Here is a 24,446-nt window from a genome sequence, read left to right as displayed (position 1 = left end):
GAGCTTGGACGTCAGCACTGTGGTATCAGAAATGACCCCACGAGCGGCGCAGTCTTCTGGAGGTGTCGTACTGTCACGATCTGCTTTTCCTGCCTTCCTGCAGCTCGGGCCACGAGGCATGAGTACCAGCATCACTTAGCCGCTGAACCGAAGCACGTGCCGTCCGCATCAACGGTGCCTTACAGGGAAAGCAGAAAGAAGCATGTGATCGAATAGCTTCTCCGAAAATTTGTCGTTGACCATTCGTCTCGAGATACTTGGCTAAAAGCTAGTTAGAAAAATTGGCCACCCTGTATACGCAGTGCTTGGTGTCATCGACGGTACCGGAACCATGGAAGAACGCAAACATTATCCTCATTCATAAGAAAGGGGACTCTAAGGGTCTTAAAAATTACAGACCAATCAGCTTACTGTCTGTTACGTATAAGGTATTTACTAAGGTAATCGCTAATAGAATCAGGACAACCTTAGACTGCAATCAAGCAAAGGATCAAGCAGGTTTTCGGAAACGGTACTCTACTATCGATCATACCCACGGTGGAGGAAAGAGAGGTGCTCCGACGGCGCGGCGAGGAGCGGCCGCTTAGTGTGACTTTACGCTGGGGGCCTGTCTCGTCGCTCGTTTCACTGGCGTTTCTGTGGGCGTGTCTAGGACGGGCGCTTGTTTTTGACACATATGGGCGTTCCCTTGCTTGAAAATTTTTTTTTTTTTTTATTGGAAGTGTGTACCTTTATATTTCTGCCCATTTTCTAGGTTATAATTTGCCGCGGGGCTATTTCTTAATTCATATGCAGCTCTGCGGTTTACGGCAAATACGAGTAATAGAATATTTCCTTAAAGTACTCCTGTGAGCGACGTGTAAAAAGCATCCAAAAGAGTACAAGATGACTATGTGAGCCTTCACAACTGCCAACATGTGCAAAGTTTTAGGTACTGTCGCGCTGAAAAAAAAAATGAACACAGTTATGTTTGCGCAGTCCGCTGTTTGATTTTTTTCTCGCTGTTCTTTTTTCCGGTTGATACCAACAACATGCTAATGTCTGATTTATTGCATTACGGACAATTGTAGAAGGCTTTTGCTGCAACCCAAATGTAAACATGACATAAGAAATTTAAACAGCGAAACCCGTCGGCGCGCCTTTGCTCACATTTCTTTTTATTGCCATTACACGTGCGTGTCATGCATTACAGCACAATTTGTAGGTAGGATGTTATAGGGCGATTCCATGTAAGATCAAGAGAAAAAATGGTCTGCCGACCTTACAAATCGATTTTAAAATTTGATATATTGTTGCCCGATGACTGGAAAGAAGATATTTGCAATTGGGTTTGCTGTCAGATTTTTGTTTTTCGGGGCATAGGAAATTAATAATAACGAAGAAGTGGAGTTCCGCGCTTATGTTATCTTTTGTTTTTGACAGCTTTGGTTATTGATCACATTGATTATAGAAATTATAATAAAGTTATGTAACTGCAAATGGTCTCACTAAAAATATGCATGCTTTTGTTTGTACTCAGATAATTTTGATTTTTTGGGAAGTGCAGACTTTTTTATTTACATGAACAATAAAGGAGAGGTAGGTGCCGCATAGCGGTTCCGGCTACTCCTTTCCACCAAATTTATAAGGAATACCTAGTTTGTTTTTATGAAATTTCTTAACCTATAATAATTGGTTTTCACAAGGAAAGCAAAGGCGTAGTATCTGTCAGAAATGTTCTGTGGACACCTGACACGCACCTTTAGGGAAGAGAGGTGTGTGGGAGTGAAAGCGAAAAGAGAGAAAAAGTTGCTGCAGTGGAGGGCTAAGGAGTAATTTCGCCACCCTGTTATCTTTAATGTGCACTGACATCGCACAGCACACGGGTGCCCCTTCTTTTCGCCTCCATCGAAACGCAGCCGCCGCGGTCGGGATCGAAACAGGGTGCTGCGGCACAGTAGTCAGGCCTCTTAACCGCTGCACCACCGCGGCGGGGCGAAATTGGCCCAGGAAAGGCAATTTTGCCTATTTTGCTGGCCTTTGTCTCAAAAACATGTTTGTGGTAGAGCGGCAATACTTCCACACTATGTTCTCAGCATATTTATCTATCAAACTGCGAAAGCCTATATTCATACAACGTTTTAATATACAGACGTACGATCGCGCTAATTTCAAGAAAACAGCGAACAATGAAAATTTCTGAAGACAAATAATTTTCCTTATATTTCTTAAACTTTGTCCACCTATTCAATTCCTTTGCTTAAAACATACTGCATAATTTCGTTGCGCTATTAATTACGTGCAGACAGAAGAGAAAATAGAGAAGAAATAAAAGGAAGAGGGAAAGAAAGACGTGCGCCGCGCTCAACTACAGAGCCAGTAGAAGGCCCGTGCATTTTCTTTTCCTCCTTCCTACAGCCACAACAACAAGATAGTAATTACGGCCACTTCAATAACGCCCTTGCGCAAGCCGCAGATGCAGAATTTAAGATTCTACGACATGTCTGTATCGCACACTGTTTTTCAACTGTGGCATAATATTGTATTTTGTCATTTATGTCTTGGCGTTGCAAATTAGCTGGCAGACACCGTAGGGAATGATTCGGAAATTCGTACGCGTTGTGCTCCTGACATGGGGCAGCTCAGAGATGTTTTTCGAGCCTTACCTTTACCAAAACACGGATTGCGCAAAAATACGATAAAGCTCAATGAGCAAGCAACGTATTGCAAATATTATTAGTGAAATGAAGAAATTGTGAAGGTCATGAAGAAGTGCCTCATTAAAACAGTCATTACCTTCATTCCTGTGCACAGTTTTTTTGTTTCTTTCATGCAGTCCTATGCATGCCTGCAAGAAGTGTGAACCGCAGATCGAACGCGCGGCAAAAGCCCCAGTCTGACAGTGTGGAGGCCGTCGTCTGAGATAGACACGCGCATCCGGCTACAGATAGCTTTGCTTTTTTGTGTTCGATACTTCACTTTGCCACTGGAGCGCCACGTTCATTCTGGTGCCATGAGGCGCAGCGCTGTTTCTCGTGTGGCAACGGTTATCGCGCCCGCGGGGATAAAGCGGGCGCTCAAACCTCCCCGACAGCGCTTTAATCTTGCTTCCTTCACCACCATGTAATCGGCGTCTGGTTGCGATGCGAACAAGGGGCGGATAGAATAGCGAACCTTCATTTCACATGCGTTGAACAGCTACCCAAGAGGCATTGCACCGGCGGTATCATGTCATGGAGCTTCTCTTTAATTGGCCAGACGTGCCAAAAATCCGCTAGAAGCGCGCCCGGTGCGTGTTCCGGAGCGGCGAGCGCAGCGTGTCATCTGCTCGAGCAGACGACGCGTCTCTGTTTGCTCGGATATGGAGGTATTTGTTTAGTCAGCGTTACGAAGGTTCCTATCTGCTCAGAAGTTGGGATGTAAATATCGCAAAAAAAATATCTAAGGGCTGGGTCCTTTTAATGCTGATTTAAGTGCGAAACTCTCAGCGTGCGCGCGGTGCTTCATAGACACGCCAGCAGAATTGGCGGAGAGGATGGCCCCCAGAACACGTGCTGCCCCTAGCGGCTGCCCTCTCTTCCGGTCACACTAAGCGGCCGCGTGCTCGCTGCAGCGCGAACGCGCCGTCGGAGCACCTCCCTTTCTTCCACCGTGATCATACCTATACCATCAACCAGGTGATAGAAAAATGCTCGGAATATAACCAGCCCTTATACATAGCATTCATTGATTACGAAAAAGCATTTGACTCAGTACAATCCTCGGCGGTGATGCAGGCATTGCGAAATCAGGGGGTAGACGAGCCGTACGTGAAAGTGCTGGAAGATATATATAGTGGCGGCACAGCAACCATAGTTCTGCTTAAAGAAATTAACAAAATTCTCATAAAGAAATGTGTTAGGCAAGCAGACACGATATTCCCAGTGCTATTCACAGCTTGCTTGGAAGAAGTATTCAGAGACCTGTAATGGGAGCAGTTAGGGATAAGGGTAGATGAAGAATACCTCAGTAATCTGCGATTTGCTGGTGCCATTGCCTTGCTAAGCAACTCGGGGGATGAACTTCAAATAATGATTGATGACCTAGACAGGAAAAATAGAACGGTCGGCTTGATAATCAATATACAGAAGACTAAGGTAATGTCCAACAGCCTCGGTAAGAAAGAGCAGCTTACGGAAGGTAGCGAAGGACTGGAAATAGTAGGCGAATATGTCTACTTAGGACAAGTAGTAACCACAGATCCGGACAATGAAAAAGAAATAACAAGAAGAATAAGATTGGGATGGAGCCCATCTGGCAAGCACTCGCAAATTATGACTAGCAGCTTGCCGGTATCACTCAAAAGGAAAGTATAACACTGTTGCATCTTACCTGTACTCACCTATGGGGCTGAAACGTGGAACCTACCAAGAGGGTTCTACTTAAGTTGAGGACAACCCAGAGGGCTATGGAACGAAAAAAGGTAGGGGTAACATTAAGAGATAGGAAGTGTGCAGATTCGGTCAGAGAAAAACCTCATGTTACTGACATTCTAATGCATTTCCGAATACATTCTTGTACTACCACCAGAGTGGCGCAGTGGTTATGGCACCCGACTACTGTTCCCAAGGACGCGGGATCGAATCCCGGCCTCGGCGGCCGCTTTTCGATGGAGGCGAAAAGCAAGGCGCCCGTGTGCTGTGCGATATCAGTGCACGTTAAGAACCCCAGGTGGTCGAAATTCCCGGAGTCCTCCACTATGGAAACTCTCATAGCCTGAGTCTCTTTGGGACGTTAAACCCCACAAACCAAACCATTTTTGTGCTGCATTCTTAAAATGCATCCATACATTGCTCACGCTGGCAGTGCCGTGCTTAATTTTTTCAAGAAAAGTGTCAAAATCCTGCTCTAAGTAGACAATCACTCTTTCGTCGGCGGCTTTTCTGAAGTTCAAGAGCTCCTTGGGGGTGTTTTGCATCACTTTTCGGGTTAGATTGCTTTTAAAAAGATCTGATTCATGATCATGAAGGAAAGAAGCGAACAGTCGGCGAGGCCAAGGAAAGCATTGGGGATTGTACTTTGTCTTTTTTTTAATTTTTACTTCGATAATGACATAAGTTAGCAATGCAATCTGTTTAGGAGAAAGATAATTAAACACAAAGTAGAAGAAAAAACAACGTGCCGATCGTGGGAGCCGAACCCACGACCTCCGAATATCTCGTCCGGTGCTCTTCCAACTGAGCTACATCGGCCGCTGTCCCTCCTGCTACTTTCTTGGGTATTCATGTTGTCTGTATACGAACCTTGATGGATGGATGGATGGATGGATGGATGGATGGATGGATGGATGGATGGACGGACGGACGGACGGACGGACGGACGGACGGACGGATGGATGGATGGATGGATGGATGGATGGATGGATGGATGGATGGATGGATGGATGGATGGATGGATCGATGGATGGATGGATGGATGGATGGATGGATGGATGGATGGATGGATGGATGGATGGATGGATGGATGGATGGATGGGTGGATGGGTGGATGGATGGATGGATGGATGGATGGATGGATGGATGGATGGATGGATGGATGGATGGATGGATGGATGGATGGATGGATGGATGGATGGATGGATGGATGGATGGATGGATGGAATATAGGAGCGTCCCCTTTGAATTGGGGTGGTAGCAGTAGCTATCATGCTCATTTTTCTCCATATATCTTAATTATTGATTTAGAATGGTTAACTAAACCATCATTCTATTTATTAAATTTTTGTTCCTACATTACTAGCATTATGTCACTTCTCTGCTTTTAAGCCAACAATCTTCCAGTCGTTTTTTGCTAGTTTCCACCGCCGGTTTATTCACCCGGCCACTGGTATCTCTAAACCCCAGAGCTTCAGGAACAGTGATTGCGCCTGGATCAACTTCCGGATGGATACCATTACATTCGAGTATAATATGGTCAATTGTTTCATTGGAGTTTCCACATACAGCACATGCGTCATCTCCATTGTTAAATTTCTTTTTGTAGCTGCGTGTTCTAAAGCACTCTGATCTAGCGTCAAAAAGTAGGAAAGTAGGGCACTGCCTCTTGAGTTATCAAAGAAATCTTCCTTCCTGATCTGCATTTTCCACTTACGGTATAATTCCACACTCTCTTTCTTTTCCATCGAATTTATCCAATTTTTACCTTCTGTGTTTTTCACCTGTTGCTTAACGCTCTTTATTTCGCGACCTTTTAACGCTTTTATTCGCGACCTCAGCTTGTTGGCGACGCCAAGGCTAGCAGATGACCCAGCCTGCACTCTACCATTCGTTTGGAAGCAGCTGGTGCGGATGTTGCACCTGAACTGCTGGAACTGGCACTGCGAGTTTGTGGCACCACCGCAGAACATTACGGATCTGGTGCAAAGAAAGCAGCTGAATCGAATGGACCCGTCGATGTGCTGATAACGGACGTGACCAGCGTATTTACCAATTGCCAGCACGCCTTCAAATTCGGCCATGCCACATTGTCCCATGACGCTTCCCTCCCCACCGACAAATCAGAACTCGAGTATCTCATATGCACTTGTGAAATCATTACTGTCTTTACAAATCCGATAATCGCGTAGCAGCTGCGGGGGTTTTGCAAAAAAAGACGATAGTTGATGCCAGACAATAGACACTTTTAGTTTCACGTACATGAACGGGAGAAGTCTATGTAGCCGACACGCATGTCGTTTCAAACCCTTATAGTTACACGTTCGCGACGCACACCGCACGTCGTTCCCAGCGCGAACTATTAACAAATAAAGGCACTGTTGCAGCCACTCTAATACAAGACGAATCAAAAGCAAGCCATTGGTTCAGTCTCAGTATACACATTCTAATCCAAGATAAGTCCAAGCCAAGCCAGTCTTGCGACACCATTGATATGGCAACGGCAAACGCTACTTCGTCAGGCTTACCAGCTGCAAAATCACCCTTCTATCTGGAAAATAAAAGCGATGAACTGTATGTGAGGGTAAGAGTGGGAAACCTGAAGGCGAATACAATGGTTTAGAACACGATATCGCTAGACAACACGAGAACTGTAAACACTGCGGACAGAGAAGTACACTAGGTCACATAATCTGGCAATGCCCCTTTTCGCTTGAGCCAGTGGCCAACATTCATGACACTGAAGCTTGGGAATCCCTTGTCCAAAGCGAAACCCTTGATACCCAAAAAGAAGTCGTCCGCCTGGCGGCTGAGGCCACGAAGAATCAATGTATCCTTGCGCGCTTCTAGTCGCGCAGTCCCAGCCCCCTATTCGGGTCTGGGAACCTCCTGTATCGGCGGCAATAAAGTTTCAAATGATAATAATAATAATAATAATCGAGGGATTAGCGAAGAAGCTGTTATCGCTGTGAAGCGGACGCTCGTGGCGCTGCCATGTTGTGAACGCTACGAGTACACCAGCAACTCGAGGGCCTCAACGTGAAAATCCGAATTTCACGTACGTCCATGAAATTCACGTGGACCGATTACGTTCTGCGCATGCGCACTGGTCACACATAGGTGCACGCGTGAAGCTTCCACGGTACGTGAAACTAAAACTATCTATTCGTCTAAGAGCAGCGTTTAACGCGAACGCGTTAAATGCGAGGGCGAAAACGAATTCTAAGACGCGGCGAGCTTCCCTTCAAAGCACCTCTCCACCAGCTGAAAACCCACGACATAGACAGAAGGTGGGCAGCACCTACTACATTGTCACTCCAACTTCGTCGTAGCGGTGATCAGAATGTACCCGACCACCTCTGCCTATATTATCTTCTTGAAATATGCGGTCACATGTGGAAACATTTATTGGACTAAAAGCACGAAAGTGATCATTCATGGTAAGTCTGGCTTTTTTTTTTGTCAGGACTGTCGCATGTGTTGTCCTTCCCTATCTTAATATTTTGCATGTTTTTTTATAAGGTACCTTTGCTTAAATAAATTACATGCTCCCACCCAGCGCGAACGTCCTTGCTGGGCCTGAAGGTATGCACTCTTTCTAAATGGTTGGGGCTGTACCTGAGTTCACGCCCGCACACACAGGGCCTGTGTACAGCTTTCGAATCATTATTGCAGCGTGATGGTACGTCTGAGGCATTTTATATCTAAACCGAGGGCCATGGTGGGGGCTAAGAAAAAAAAATAAAGATTGCTGAACGCTTGTTGTTTACCTAGTAATTTTGGTATCTGGTATGGATGCAGTTTCGTCACGCGAGAAAAAATACAAGCCATTAATTAATCAATCTATTAATGAGTTTATTTTCGCATACAATGTACAGCGAAAAAAGGTGATAGGAGAAAAAGCTGCTTTATTATCTCTTTCTATGAACGCCCAGGAAGGAAAAAAAAATTTGGAGGACGCTTAAGCTTCGCCTTCAAAAGTGGAACGCGATAGCGTTATTACATCGCAGGGGACGCTTTCCCAGCAGAAGCGCTACGGCGCAGCGATCACGTCATAGGCGTCCGGCATCAGACGCTGCACCTAGCAATCGCGCTGTGAGCGGAAAGAGGAGCCGCGTCGCCTAAACACCACTGGTCGAGTGACGCATGCTGGATGTTGGAAGGGGAGAGAGCGAGAAACCTTATTAAACGCAAGGGTATTGGGGCATCCTCGCACCGGTACCCGCGCGGCCCGAAGGGGAGAAGTGGGTGAGCGAAGATAGTGATCTAAAGAAAGGAAAGACGCTTGATTTTACAACCCGTGAGGGTGCACGGCGAAACGTCAGGGGCGAGTGGCGCGCCACGTGTCGGGGCAGCGCCGCACATGGAAGTTGCTTTTTATTTATGAAGTGCATGCCGGGATTTATCGCTCATGGCCAACGACGCCGACGACACCGGCTTTTCTGCGACACGAGCTCCTTAACGCTACCGCGTTAAAATCTGTGGTTTGATCAATGACCATCCCGAGTAGAATTGCGGAAGCAACATCTGCGGCGAGCGCGGCGGCGGTGGCACCTCTGAGTCACCGCGCCGCAGAGGAGTCGGCTGCGGCTCTCCAGCTGTGCTCAGTGTGACGTCAATCGCTCCTCGCGCATGCGCAGCATGGCTCATCAGGTGCTCCGCGAGACGGCTCATCGACAAGCATAGTGTTGCTTCCGAAAAAAAAAACAATCTTGGCGCTACAATCTCGTAAGATGGTTGCGTGTTGACGGGGAGTGGATGAAAGCTTCAGTACATATAGTAAAAAACCGAGTTTATTCAGCATCAAGCATTGTGCAACGTCCGAATAACTTCTTACATGCCCTCAAGGCTACGTTGAACTACATATATGGTAAATGGCAATCTTCAGTGGCTGAAGAGCAGCAGCCAGAGGCCCCTTTAGTTCGCTTGTTTCAAAGGGCAAATTCCAGAAGTGGGCTGTGCTACCGCGGCGTCCTCTGTGCGACGTCGCAACGCCTTGCACTCGGCCCATTTTCACGAACGGGTTCGCTTAATAAAGTACAAGGCCCCTCTGGCTTGGGCTATGTAAGGGTATTAGCGAGCATACGCCATCGCTTCTACCAAGAGGCATTATGCATCTGCGCGGTTTTCTGTTACCGCTTGCTAATGGGCTCTTCAGACCTTATATAGGTCGCTCGGTGAGGACTTTTGTATTACTCCACAGGTCGGATTTGGTTGCAAGACCTTTTTATATCGAAGAATAAAGCTGTGCTGGGCTCGAAAAAACTCTTACAAAAGGGACGGGAGGGAAGCGAAACATTTTACGCCAAGCATACCAGGAAATTTCGTAAATACTGTAAAAACATTTTCTTAAGGGGAAGCGGTTTCTGAAAACATTTTTTTGTTTTATCGCATGCCGTGACGTTCCATTTTAACGATCAATATATCCGCAAACCGTTCTTCGGGGGGTTTATACTCTTTTGCTGCCTCTAGAAACTTTCCCCATCGGTTTTCTGTGACCTACTTAACTACTCGGGGCGAACGAAGAACGAGTTTTAAAATAAATATTTTGTTGCACATCGGGAGAGTGCACCGTTTCCTTCAGCATTTTCATAACACTATTTTACAACACTCCACAGTTACGCCTCAATTAAAACTGATGTCCGAGAAAACTGGGCTTGTATCTGTTTTTTTCTTGAGTGCTAGAGAAAGTCTCTGTTTCAACCTCTCCTCTTCCGTCTCTTAACGCTATGCGTTCGTTAGCGCCGTCACCATACACTGCGTGTATTGAGGTCCAAAGTACATCTAAACGTTATGAGCAACGCCACAAACTCCTTCTATTATCGTCAAAAGTCTTGAGACTCCTTCAGCGTCCTGCGGCTTACCAGTTCTGATTTTCCCGGTTCTCAGCGTTGGAAAATCCAAACTGCTCCTCCGCTCTATCATGGGGCCAACAGCGACACCATCATTAAATTGCCTGTCATCCCGCGCGTACGTATGTGGGCGTGGGAGAGCAGCAAACATTCAGACTCTGTTGAAAGTTTTCTCTCTTCTTACCCGAGTACAGAAATCGCACTTCTATTATTGTAAACGCACTGCTAGTAATTAGTGCTTGCTGCTCGTTCCAATAGCCCATGTTTTGTCATTAATGGCTGTTGAGCGCGTGATACTAATGAGGTCTCCTTCCTTGCGGGAAACGTTAAACTCAGATACAGATGACCTTTAAAAAAAAAAATAACTTCCAGCGGAAATAGAAACACATCATGGAGAGTTGATGTTCTCCCTCGGCGAAGAAGCTGCCAACGAAATGTGTTTAAAGAATCCTTAATACGAATGGCATAGAGATAGTTAGGGCGAAAGGGCGCCGTAACCCAGGACTGAGGGAAACGTGTCGGAAGGAGAACGCACGTGACTTTGGCTCGAAATTATGAAGCAAACGTTGTTTATGGAGCGTTCAATGTGCTGTCTCACTATTTCGCTTGCCGCTTAGCATCCATCTGCTAGTGACGTCGTGGGCTACCTGGCGACAGGGATATTTAACAAGGCGACATGCACTTACTTCTGAGTGTTGCCGTTTATCGTAAGTGTAGATTTTCACCGAGAAATGAGACGGATGCTGCGTGCTTTCCTTTACCCTAAAACCGAACCTGCTAAACAGGCTTAACACTTTGCCAAACTTTCTGTCAGTCTGGCAGTGCCAAAAGTTCGGGGAACGGAAAGGGGTTATTAAAAGCGCTATCGTGTTTACTTTTTTATTCGTGGTACTTTAATGGTTTGCGGAGAGCTCCGCAAAGTGTCTACCTGTTTCTCCGATATCCCAGTGAGGCTAGCTGCAATTTTCTTTCCAGGTGACAGAGGTACTTGCGCGGACATCGGCTATTGGGCTGAGTTGAAGCTCTGGAGTGGGTCAGAGAAATAACTCAAGTTACCGACATTTTAGGGGAAATAAAGAAGAAGAAGTGGACATGGGCAGGACATGTAGTGCGAAGAGAGGATAACCGATGGTCGCTGAGGGCAACAAACTGGATTCCAAAGGAAGGAAAGCGTAGCAGGGGGCGGCAGAAAGTTAGGTGGGCGGATGAGGTTAAGAAGTTCGCAGGGGTCAAGTGGATGCACCTAGCACAGAACCGGGTTAAGTGGAGAAATATGGGAGAGGCCTTCGCCCTGCAGTGGGTATAGTCAGGCTGATGATGATGATTATGATGATGATGATGATGATGATGATGATGATGATGATGATGAAGCTCTAGTGCGACGCACAAAAATGAACGCGTTTTTCGTCACTGAAGGGTGTGTACCTTTGCTAACAGAGGGAATCCTTGCCATTCTGCGGCATCGCGATACAAAAATACTATTGTCCTCATTAAAGGTAACTTTTTCAGATACCTTGCCCTGATTCCTGACGTTTACCGCATGCAGGTTTTCTACCATACTAATGTTAACCCCCCTTCAAGAAACGCTAACCTGTAACCGCGGCAAACTGGCTGCGCAGAAATCTCCATTGCACATTTCAAATAGCAAACTTTGCACATGTTTCAAAACAATTACGCTGGTTACGCTTTCTGAAATATCTTCGGTAAAATTATTTGCCATTGATGGATAGATAGGGTCATTATTGTCTAGATGTGATTTTCTAAACTGGCCAGTAACGCTAAAATATTATAATCTTCACGTGCTGACTGCATTTATGACAAATTATTGAAATTACCATTACTTCTACATAATTATTGCAGAGCGGAATGATCCCCGACAGCTGAAGGATGACGCAATGGTTCAAATACACACGCCAATATGGTGATATTGACAGGCACCGAAGTTGCATGACACTGTCACTCACGTTTATTTCATGCCGATTAATTACTTGAACATGCTATTGACTCTATCTTTGTTATTTGGAGTAATCAATGTGGGATTTCTAAGAGATAACTCCTGCGAGGGAATTTCAGTTGCCTTTCATAATAATGTTGTTGTAACTGGTTATTATAGGTGGGTCGTTGTATACATGTTCATTATTTTGATTAAAAATTCGACGCCCTGCTTCATTTACTTCCCCATTAAAACTTACTAAAGCTAACACATGTGTCGTCATAATAAAACGCATTGCGATATGTTTTACTTGGTTGCACTTGTTATGAGAAAGGTAATTGCCGTAATTCTGAATTTTGTCCAGTAATATCCAGTATTCCTCAAGGCTCTTTACAACGATCTCTTCTATTTCGAACCTATATAAAGGACCCTCCTGATGTCACATTATTATTCATTCGATTTTGCGCTGACGGATATGTTACGTGCTGGAAAAATTTCAAACAGTTTTACAATGTCCTTAATTAGCCTGGCATTATAAACCTTCCTGCACGTGGGGCCACTATAGGCTCACAAAACTAAGTGCTTCATTTACATTTGCGTAATAAAAGAAGTGTGATGTAATCAAAGTAACATAAGTTCCGAGGAAAGCTGATCCGCAACAATATATACTCAATGTCACTTCTTGTACTCTTTTTTTTTTTTTGCAAAGTACATTAGAACACACATTACCGGTAGATTGAGATGAAAAATTAATATTTAACAGATAGCTAGCAATGCTAATTATATGATTGTTTTTTTTCTCCGAAAATCTCTGCTTCCAGTTATTTTACAGCTATTTTGGTATCAAAGGGACGCTCGATCAATCATGACATGTGCGTCATCTTAATCAAGCCACTGATTAATACCTTGCTTCTTTGTTGAGAAGCGTTCAGCTCGTTTATTGGGCTCAAATACTGTCGTTAGACAAGCTCCAGTGATAAAAAAAGGAACTTTAGATATTTAAGATATTTCCACGTGGCGTCAACTTCTAGAGTTTACACAAAACATACTACGCAAAAAAAAATCAGTGATACAAATCGTATTCACTGCTCTAAGTTACATCCCCTATTGATGATGAAAGATTTAAACATTGGATCTTGTTCATTCTTTTCTCCACAAGAAGGCTGATTAATGCTGGCACCACCTGCTCTGTTTTCATCCTTCTTTCTTATCTGCGCTTCACCATTGCTTATTGCAACACTGTATTAACATTTTATTAATTTTTTTATCTTTAACACTGCTGTCTGCACCGGTCCTCAACGGCCGTGAAAGTAAATAAATAATTCGGAAGCCCGGGATGGGGGGGGGGGGGAGTGAGTTAATTCGAACCTCTGGGTCTGGGCTGGGCGCGGCCTTTGAGCTTCGGGTTTGGGCGGGTTTCTGGCCTCGGAGTCACATTCTGAGCTGCCGCGTGTATGAAGCACGTCCGCGATTACCGATGGAATAAGGAAGGAATGAAAGATAAAGGGACAGAGATAGACGGCGAAGTGAGAAGGGAAGAAGAAGAAGAAGAAGAAGAAGAAAATAGAAGGGCGATGTCGCCTACAGAAGGGTGGAAAGAGGTGAAAATATCGAAACAAAGAACGGGCGCAGCGGCTTTCCCCTTATTGCTCCCGCCTCTCGAGAACGGTGCAGCACCGAGCTCACAAAAGGGGTTACAGCTGACACCAGACTTTTGCCATAGGGCCTCACTATGCCACTCCTGTCATTGCGTCTTGTTCTCTTCATTGTCAAGGCAATTGATTGGATGCAGTTCCTAAGCGAATCTCAGGGGGGTGGGGGGGGGGGGGGGGCTCAGCTACTATTTCCTTCGCATGCGGTTGGAGAAACGCGATAGCAAACCGAAAAACCAGCGCCTGTGGGCGGCGCACAGCTGCTGGTGTGCCGTAGTACTGCGGAGAATGCAGAGGATGCTCGTCGCACTCGAGAGGCTCGGAAGTAGGCGTAGCCAAGGCCAGGTTGTCTTCGTCACCGAGGGATAATCCGTTTGGTGGCGCATCCAGACCGAGGTGCGGCGGGCGACGAATGCCTCTCAGAAGCGAGAGGCTAACGCGAGAGGTGCAGCGTGGCGACCGAGTATACAAGGCTGACCTTCAACTTACGGAACTGCCGTCTCGGAGTGTTGTCCGTTTCTAAGAGAGCAGCGCGGCAGATAGGAAGCGCTGGCGCAAAGCAGCCGCCACTGCTCATCTGTAAGCCCACGCCGAATGTTGAACTAGGCCCTTGCATAGTTTAGCCAAGTTTTTTATTTAGCTTCTATGAAAACCTGTTCCATATTTCAGAATGCCCAGCATCCTGAAAAACGCTTCAGAATGTCTGGCAAACAGACTTTTTGGGCAGAACCAGAGATGTCTCAAAATTAAATCGCCGAAAAGCTCAATACGAAGGAGCACGTCCATCTCCTAAAGAGTCCTTGCCCTGCTTCCCCTGCTAAAGCGTATTGCTAAGGAGGAGGAGACTTTACGGGGGCAACTTGACACTGAATACAAACCCGGTCTATGCGCTAAAGTGTACATGTATGCGTGCGTCCGCGTATCCGTGCTTGTGGGCTTGTGTTTCTCATCTTTCGGAGTTCTTCGCCATGATATGCTTGAGGACAGACGCGGGTAGCGCAACGAAGCGGGCGTTTTACATTTAGAACGTGAGTTTGGTTTTAGAGTACGGCTCTAGAATACTCATACTGAGTGAAAAACGTGTGTGATGTTTTCTTCTGTGGTTATTGGCGTTGTCACATGATTAATGTTTTTTTTTTTATTGTTACAGGAGTAGAAAAGAGCACAATAATAAAAAATATACAAGGCAGAAACGAGGCAGAATATTAGTTGACATGGTTTCAAACAAACGACGCTTGCCACTGCAACACTGGTTAAAAAAGGAAGAAACGGAACAAAAAAAAAAAGCGCATGAAAAAAAAATGTTTCGAGGACTTTTTGTTTTTCCTACTTCAACTGATTAACGAAGACAGGGAGTTGCAAAAAGGTTGTGCTGGCTAAGAAGAAAGGCCTGGGAAGCTTACAGACGAGGACACCGGATAATGCTTGAAAATAGGTTTCTTTCTCTTGAAGTTAGCTATTTACCGGACGATCTTTTGTATTGTAGATGCAGGACTTTAAAACGTTTTCTAGAAGCTTGTTTCCTCTTGTTTTCCGCGACCTTCATTCGATCCTCAGATTCCAAATATTCTCGCTCCCAACAGGTTGATAGCAGTGGGCGCAAGATATTGTTGAAAGTGACGAATGCAAATTTTATCTTCACGCTTTTCAGCCTTAATTTGTCATTTGTGAGAGCTTGGATCTTTCATGCGTTCTAAAATAAATAGAAGTTTCAACAAAATATTTCAAAATGCAATGCAATGTGTTTTTCCTTCAAGTTTCTTAGTGCACCATCTGTAAAGAAAACTCTACCACATCCAAAAAGTGTTTTTCACCCATTAAGCGGAGTACAAAAAAAAAAAAAAATCAAAACTGAATAAGACAACGTGCGCAATTTAAAGCATCGAAAAAGACAGCCCTAGCCATTTCCATCAACACGCTATGTTCCCCGATATGTGAAGACCTCATAGGCTGATCCTGATTTACTCCTGCCCTGGCCCTGACAGAATTACTCTAATCCAGGAAACGTTTGAATATTTCACCTCAGTTTCCTTCGCTACCTGTCAAGTTTCTCCTATTGAGCCAGCTATATCCTCTCCGCAGAAAATCTAATTTTTTTCAATTTATTTTTGCTACACTACAAATATTTGGAGTCCGTTTACACTGCAAGCTGCTGTCTTCCTCCCTATAATTGTTGCTCTCATGGTACTCCTTGTGTTTCGTTGCGCTGCCCTTAATGACCCTAATCGATTTCCATTCAGCACCATTGGTGAGTATGGGCAGCAAACATATGCTAAATGGTTTTCGTCTGATGAATATCTGCAGGTGCTCCCTATAAATTGGTATTGCCTGCCCCCAAGCGTGGTTTAAGTTAATTTTATTCTTCTAACGATTTTCTTCCCAGGAAAAAGAAAACCATATATATTGCCTTTTCGACGGCGTATACGACGAATCCTATACATTCCCTCACGACAAAAGCTCCGATTCGTCTATTAAAACTGCTTTTTATATCCCGCCGATCTACATGAGGTGTTCTTTCGCGAATATTATTCTGGAAACCCACTTCTCCCAAATCGTCCGTAGGTTTTGAGCTGATTCAGTGCATAGAACCACTGAAAAGCCTGACAGAACTTCCAAATCTTTGCAAATGTCAGAAATAGAGCTAATATTTTTCTTGACAGCTTGGTCTGTCTGTTTTGCGTGGCTCCTGTGAATATCGAAAAAAAAATCAAATCTTTTCTCAAAATACGCTATCCAATACTTGCGAAGGTGTGAACTTCACTACTCTGAAATTCGCAGAAAGATGTTTGTTTCCTCCTGTTGTTCTGGGAGCGGAAAATTGTTGTTTAAACGACCTTGATGACTTTACACGAAGCTTTAACTACGCCCATTGCTTGTAAAAATGTACAGTAAGCTATTCAAATGCAGTCTCTGTCCATTCTAAACGACAGTATAAGGTAATAATTATTTGCAAAGGACAGAAAATGAACGCAATGCGACAGATTATGAAAGGACAAAAATGAAAATAAAACTGAAGGTAAACACAGAATCGAAAGCACTCGGTGGAAGAAAAGGGTATTATTGCTGAATAATATACTCAGAAGTAAGAACTAAATTGCTCACTCCAGCAGCGCAAACGTAGCTCACACCTCCGCAAACGGACGAACGGCTTCCTTCCTCCGCTAAACGTGACGCTCAGTTGTGCTCCTCAACCTTAGCGTGCTCTAAAGCCTAAGTAAGTTGAAGAGGTCCTATCTGGGGGAATCCTGTTATATTCGCGTGTCCCATGTCTGATTCTAAATATAGTTATAAGGACACCGTGCTTTTTCTCCATGCGTCTATTCTTAGCCTCTCTTTGCGGCGTAGTACTCGCGCTTAAAAAGCTTCGCTGGCTGCAAGCAGTGCAGCTGTGGCCCTCGGCTTAGCGAGAAGCCTAGATGGCGCTTGTCGATGTCTATATTGCTTTTTTCCGCCTTGTTGGCGACCTACCGTTGCACAAAGACGGAGGATAGGCGATGCAATTGTTTTTTTATTGCTGCCAAAAATTTGCACAAAGTTGCAGGATACTTTGTAACAGCGAAACATGAATGGAGAGCGATTTCAGTATTTACAGTCGAATACCTGGGCCGTGTCATGAGGATTCTTGCAGTACTATCTGGCACCCTGGGAATAAAAACAGAAGGCGAGCGTCTCTTTCCCGCCTCCTTTTACTGGGTAGATTGTGTCGGCGGAAGTGTCACCTATTGTTCATGATTGATAAATGCGCGAGCGAAGGGCCCTAATGCGCGTAAAATACACCTGTATCATAGAAGGCACTGGGCCGAGCTACAAGTTCGCCAGAGCAGGAACGTCGCCTCTCATAAGCGCCTTCGTAGAGCATACTGCGGAAGCTGACGAGAGGAAATAAGAAGCCATGTTAAACCTCCCTGTGGAGTCAATCCCCGTAAGCTGCTACAGCGCACAACTGCTCCGGCTCCGGGAATGCAACACAAAGAGCACAACAGTGAGAATGCTTCCCTACGCACGCTACACAGTTATCCAACGAGTTGCATCGCATTGCAGCTACAAAAGTCGGGAATCTATAGGAACGCTGCATAATCCAATATTTCCGATGCGCCGTAATAACCGCAACCGTGACGCGCGTGTGGTACTTTGTCTTTAGTTTGACTCTTTCACCAAAAGCGCCTGCTGGCAAGGAAGAACTACGCGCTCGTTCTTCCCCTTCCCCATCTTCCCTGGGGAAACCGGCGTGAAAAACGGGCTGCGCCCAGATGTAGAGAGAAAAAAAAAAAACACCCTGGCGCTGCCTGGCTGAATGGCACTGAGCGGCCGGTGACGTCACCACTGACCCGCTTTTCCCACGCTCCCCGCAGAGGCTATTTAAGGAAAGGTAGAGGAGGAAAGCGTGGCCCGGTCCCGGGCATGACGTCACCGGGCGCCGCAGGGTTCGTGCCCCGGTGCCATTTCCGTCGCCGGCGGCAGTTGGGGTCGTTGAACTCCCGGGCTCCATGTGTGTATACAGGCGGAGAAAAAAAAGACGCCGTCGCGCGGGGCTCTGAATGAACGCTCCGCAGCTCGGCTGCAGAGAGCTACAGCAAGAAGTAAGACATGTAAAAAACAGGAGAGTGGAAAGACAATAACTTGCTTGCCTAAAGTATGCACAAACTTGCCCAGATTTCAACTTTCTGGCGGATAGAAGGCGCGCCTCTGTAGTATACTTCCGGTCACGGCTTCTACCTCAAGTCTTCGGTTGCCGCAAGTGAGCAGGTTGTGGGAGAGTTATTCTGTAGTGCGTTGGTGAAGTAGAGCAAAACGTTACGGAAAACGACGGTGCTTGCGAATTGTGTAAGAAGTGAAAACAGAAGTCCTCATTATGAAGCAGATGCAGTATTCCGCAGCAGAGAAGGGTCCTCGGTTCCCCAGCGAAATTTTGCTGCCGTCATCCCTTCGAAAGTGCACTGGTTATCGCTTTTTTTTTTTATTTTTAAGGAGAACTGAAGTAAGTGCAAGGAGAAGGTTGGCGCCAGTAAGGAAAAAAATTATGTGACCATTTACGGCGGCGAATCAGCTTGTGCACGCAGACCTGTGCCTATGCGCGACATTTACTATCAGCAACGGAGCACTTTAAACTGCAAAATAAAAAGCGTCGCAAGCACTATTTTTTACCAGCGTACGTGCCCAGGCTTTTGGCGATATAGTTTAACGGACAGAGCCTCAGTATACGACCTGTAAATGGAAGTGCGTTTACACGGCAAAGAAGGAAGTATTTTACGTACAGTCGATGCTGCCTCCTTTCTGGTTAGGCCAAACTTACCTGTAGAGAGTAGTACATGCGTGCGTGTAGCGAGCAGTATTGAAGCAAATCTTTGTACACCCGTTTCTTCGACACAGGAAAAAAGAACGGAGTAGAAACGCGAAACTGTGAAAGGCGAACGGCGAAATGCACGCGATTGAATAAACCTCATAACTAAACATTGCCACAAATTCCAAGACAAAATAATAGCTGGCAAAGCATTGACTAAACTGAGCTCAAATACCGCTCAAACTATTGAATGGGAAGTCTCTGTGAAAGAACAAAAAAAAAATCATGAAACGCCGTGCAATTCCCTCCCATTAAGGAGGGCGAAACTGACACCACTAATATTGACAGGTCTAAAAGGTTTATCGCGTTTCGCAGATTGAAAAGATGAACCCCAGGCAAAAATTAGCAGCCTGTGAAAGCGCTTTATAATAGGTCGAGCACATGAATGCATTATAGTTCATTATTACACTTAGTGGCTAGAAACAAGTTAAGTCCTTCGCTAAGGGAATATTGAGGAACCGTGTTAGACAATTGTGATTCAATTGTACTCCAAGATAGTTGTATGTATTGCTACTCCACGCAGCAACAACACGTTAAATAAGCCAGTATGGGAAACGGCCCGACATGGTCAGGTCATTTTATCCCCCACAACCACAAGCGTACTGCAGTTTTCACCTACATGCAAAACATGCTTAACCTATACCTTTCAGCCTTCAGTCGAAAATTCTCACAGCTTTGCATATTTGACAATTGCTCTTTACAAATGCCCCAACCTAGAGAGGAGCTAGCAAAGGTAAATAAATCACTGCCATGATTACACCATCTATATTATGTGGGGACCTGGAGTAAAGCAGCAGATAGCGCTGATGTCCGTGAGTAATTAATTTTCAGCTTAGAAGGTGCCTAAGGAAAGTTTGAAGCGCAGTCATTGAGATCGCCTCTAAAAGAGCTTGCTACAGAAATGATGACGTGAAATATTTCGACATGCATGGATGCCATGCCCCTGGATCGTAAACAAAGGAAATTGCTGCTATGAAGTGTCAGCCGCAAGTTTGTTCACTCAGAGTTAAAGCTTCAAGTTTTGTTTTTGTGTTATTTGCCAATGATGTCTTATTTGACGGCGACTCCACCACTAAAGGCATCATTTATGGAGCTCACAAATGAGTAGAGAGGGACTTGTCAGTCTATAAAGGTACCGCTTTAGTTCACTGTCCACAACCAAGTGGCCAAGTGGCATCCAAGACAAAAAATACATGACCCCGCCCTTTAAGAAAAAATGTGGTAAAGCAATACTTTTTCGGATTTTTATGTCACATCTGTTGTGCTGGGAAATATATTATTAGTAGGTGCCTATTGCTAAGGGCGCCCTCGTGACACCGTGAAGTGTTTCGGGAATGCTTAAATGCAAGACGCGCGGTTTTTGGGCCGGCTGTAGAGGCACGAGTTAACAGGTAGCGACGACGGACTTGCATGCCTTGAAATGTGACAGGATGACAGAGGGAAGAACTTTTGTGACTGAATACTTGCGTTCCAACGAAGAGGCCTTTGAAACGCACAATGTGCGTATATTTATAAACAAGGAAGGGCCCGATCGAGTTTACTTTTGACTGGAGTGTCGCATCATCAACCCGCGTTCGACACCTCTACGAGCAGTGAATGAACGACGCCCAGAGGCACAACCGCTGCCGAGCGCCACTTTCTTGTTTACAAACTCGAGGCGGAAGCGCCGCCGCGGGCTCTGGACGGCGCTTCAATGGCACGCTTTCCCCTCGCGGAGCTCCGGGCATGACGTCAGAGCGCGCGCCGGGTTCCCGCCCTGATGGCATTTGCGCTGCCGGGATCGTTGAACTCCTCGCCCCTCGTGGTCCACCCGGAGGATGCGGCAAAGCTTTTTGTTTCACGGAGCTACGGAAGAGCAGGTGGCTCGCTTGCCAGCATGCCTATAGCAGCTCCCTTGATCGCGGCCCTGTTCGGAGAAGTAAGCGGGTACTTTATTTTGTTCCCTCTTTGCACATCGGTCCCTTCTTTTCGGCATTGGGGAGCATGTGTTTGAAAGCAATGAAACTTAATTCTCTCAGGGTATGGGAGCACGAGTCAAGATGTGTTGCTTTGCTATACCAGCTAATAGTGTTATACAATAAAAATATAACTACCCTTTTCATATAAGCATCCATTAAAAAACGAACCTGTAACTGACAGTAGTGCTGCGCCCTACTGTGTCTCAGAGGACGAATTACTCTAGAAAGAGGAATATGAAAGGTAGTACACACAAGTGAATTTCAGTGTGTATGGTTGCTATGTACTGAGCAATTATTAAAAATGCACAAAAATACGTCACGGTCTTTTTTGATCCACTGCCAGTGACAGACGGTTCATTTGCTTGAATGACCTTAATTTTCCGGCGGCTGGATACGAAGTGCTTTACCAAGGGGTGCGATAAGTAAGGCCGTCTTTCGCCCTCTCTCCTCGCCCCTTCGTCGGAATTCTCAGAGAAGTTGATTATGAGCTTAACCTAGGATCATCATTTTATCCTGCATCATTTTACCCGCGCAGGCAAAGTGTCATAGAGGTCTGGTTAACGCATTTATAATTCCGCAGAAACCAATTAAAACCTTCAAAAGTCAAAATGCACAATAGTCTTCTGCTGTGAAACAATTTTTAAACGGGGTGCACACCTCTCGAACCATCTGCGGACGGTACTTCAAAAAGGAGAGAGAAAAAAAATTAAGTGCTTCAGGAAAGAAAGATGCATGGAGCGACTAGGGAAACAAATGTTTCCAAATAACGTCAAATTTCACTAAACACATGGAGCGTCTCAGCTATGCACACACTGCGCCAGTAATTGCTTCAGAAGACAGGCACAGACTTACGAATCGTCTGGACGTTGTTAACAAAGCGAAATATATTGGCAGAGACAAGGCACAAACGCTAATTTCCAACGCCGTTTGTTCGAAGTATTACCGGCTTCTTATGCTCTCTGCCAAACAAATGTGAGATTGGGAGTCGGGAGTGAAACATTCAATGGAGCCCGAGGAAAAAAAAAAACGTAATTTTGCCGTAATAGCAGCTCGGGCTATGCTTATCCTGATGTATAACTTACAATCCAGAGCTGCTGTTCCAGCAAATACCATTCTTTCCCCCAGCAGGCCTCTTGAAATCTGGCGCGGTCATTGACCCGACCTTTCCTTAAGGTCAGGGGTGGCGGTGGTGATGTGTGCTACCCGACCGCACCCGGAAGAAGCGAGGGCCAGCGATGCGCGGCCCACAAGCGCATTCCGCACGCTCGCGAAGGAAATTGGGAAGCGACCTAATTTTCAGGCACATCGGAGGTACACATAACAAATGCGCGCCGACGCGCTTTTGCAGGGGTCGGAGGCAGTGATATCAACTGCCGTAACGGAAAATTCTCTTTTACGAAGCCCATAAGGTTCCTCCTTTGGCGCTTTTTCCTTCAGCAGTTGGGAAGGCGTTTTCTGTTCGTGGAATAGATAGCCTTTCACCCGGTTTTTATTGCAGCATACTTGCGTTAATCTAGGATGTTTGTCTGGATTAATGAACGCCAAAGTGAAGGAATGTGTTAAACTGCATACTGGTTCGCTGTTTACTTTTCAGCGATCCACTATTTATTGCATGCGGGCGCAATGCGGGTACCAATTTCTAATCCCCAAGTTTCTGTGCTAAACGACGAAGTTATCACGATTGCACTTTCAAGAACTGATGCTATCGGCTGAGTTGATCGCTCGGTAACTGCTGAAAAGCGCGAAGCCAAGATGGGAGGAAAAAAACAAACAAACGAACGAAGAGACAACGACACGAGAACTAGTGTCGTCCTGGCTGATCGGCAGTTATTTCTTATCGGGCTTCATTCATTCAAAGTGGTTTCCTTGATGCAAGCGGGGAAGATAACCGCGCAAATCGCTTTCATGAACAGGCACACCACGTAAATTCAATTCAGGCTCGCGTTTTGCTCAACGTCCCTTTCGTATTTACTCCGAAATCGGTCCTTATCCGTCTTATAGGCCGACACTCGGACTTTAGGAGTTAGAAAAAAGTAAATAAAGTTGAAGTTGAGATGTTGTACAGGTTGCCCAATCAATATTTTTAGACGCCAGAACGCGTTTAAGGAAGAAGAGGAGAAACGCGTTATTGTAAACGGAGCTGAATTTAGTGCTACCGGCACAGACGCGAGCCTAGCACGCGATATTTATGAGGAGAAAACATATACTGTAATGGAGCGGCTTTTTTTGTTCGTGAAATAGATAACCGATACTTCCGCACCACGAGCAATGTCTTACACTGGCTGCCGAAATTATCGAGCTAGTTTAAAATATCGTTAATTAAAATAAATATTTCTCTGTTTTTAGCAACTCCTTAAATTTGTGAAAGCTAGAGATAGTCGCTTTTAACATCTGTCCCGTCGTGGTGGTTTAGAATTCATGGCACCCGAATGCTGATCCTGAGGCCACAGGCTCGATCCCGACCACGCCGGCCACGTGCCTATGGAGTCGAAGCGCTAGACGACCATGTATACTGTGCGATTTTCAGTGCAATTTAGAGAACCCCAGGTGATCGAAAAATTTTAGATCCCTCTACTACGACGTTCTTTCGGTTTTGGATTTCGAACTCTATAAACACAACCATACTTTTTTTTACAAGAGGAATGTTGTTGAAAAGATTGCCCGGAAAATGGATAAACTTCCCTGACATCATTGATTGGCGAGAGGCGTCTACTGCGGCAATTTTCCACAATGGTTCGGATTATAATACTAAAACTTGTCGGGCTAGATGGTTCATAGTTCGATGCAATAAAAGGCTGCGCTGCCTCCTGCCTTTCTTTCGTCCGTGTCTTGTTAGCGCAGACTTTTATTCCATCGGATTGTAAAGGCTGTAATCAGCAGTAAATGGTCAGCGTTAAAAAAGGCGAGCTTTGATATAGAGTACGGCGCCTGCAATTGGTGCGAAAATTGTGATGAAGCGGGAGTGGCGTCGACCACTTGAGCAATCTTGGGGAGGAAATCCCAACCAGTGTGTTAACTGGCGCCGTAAAAGCTATTGGTTTATCCACGAGCTAGCTGCTTCTTTTTGTTCTCCGAAAAACAAATTGCCGGTTTACTACGTTATGTTGCTCTTCACTCGTACTCGTTCATCGGTTTTAGTTAGAATAAATATTTCCTAGTACACTGCAGAATCTCCACTGGAGAAATGCGTAAGCCTGAGCGTTGCTGTGTTGTCCGTGAGATGTGCCAGCGGGATACCGCGAGTGACAGATACTGCGCTTTTCCTTTCCTGTAAGCCAATTATAGAACGTCTATGACATTTGATGCGTTCAGCAGAACG

At 45.4% G+C, this 24,446-nt stretch overlaps 1 non-coding gene across 1 annotated transcript; it reads right to left on the bottom strand.

Moving 5' to 3' along the window:
* Positions 1-5,137: 5,137 nt before the first annotated feature.
* Positions 5,138-5,210, bottom strand: TRNAS-AGA (transfer RNA serine (anticodon AGA)). Its single transcript has one exon. It is a non-coding gene; the product is annotated as a tRNA-Ser (tRNA).
* Between the last annotated feature and the right edge of the window lie 19,236 nt (positions 5,211-24,446).

This window comes from Amblyomma maculatum, chromosome 7 (assembly GCF_055883805.1).
Source record: "Amblyomma maculatum isolate TAMU_Amacu chromosome 7, ASM5588380v1, whole genome shotgun sequence".
Lineage (NCBI taxonomy): Eukaryota > Metazoa > Arthropoda > Arachnida > Ixodida > Ixodidae > Amblyomma > Amblyomma maculatum.
This window is presented reverse-complemented; position numbering and strand designations above follow the sequence as displayed.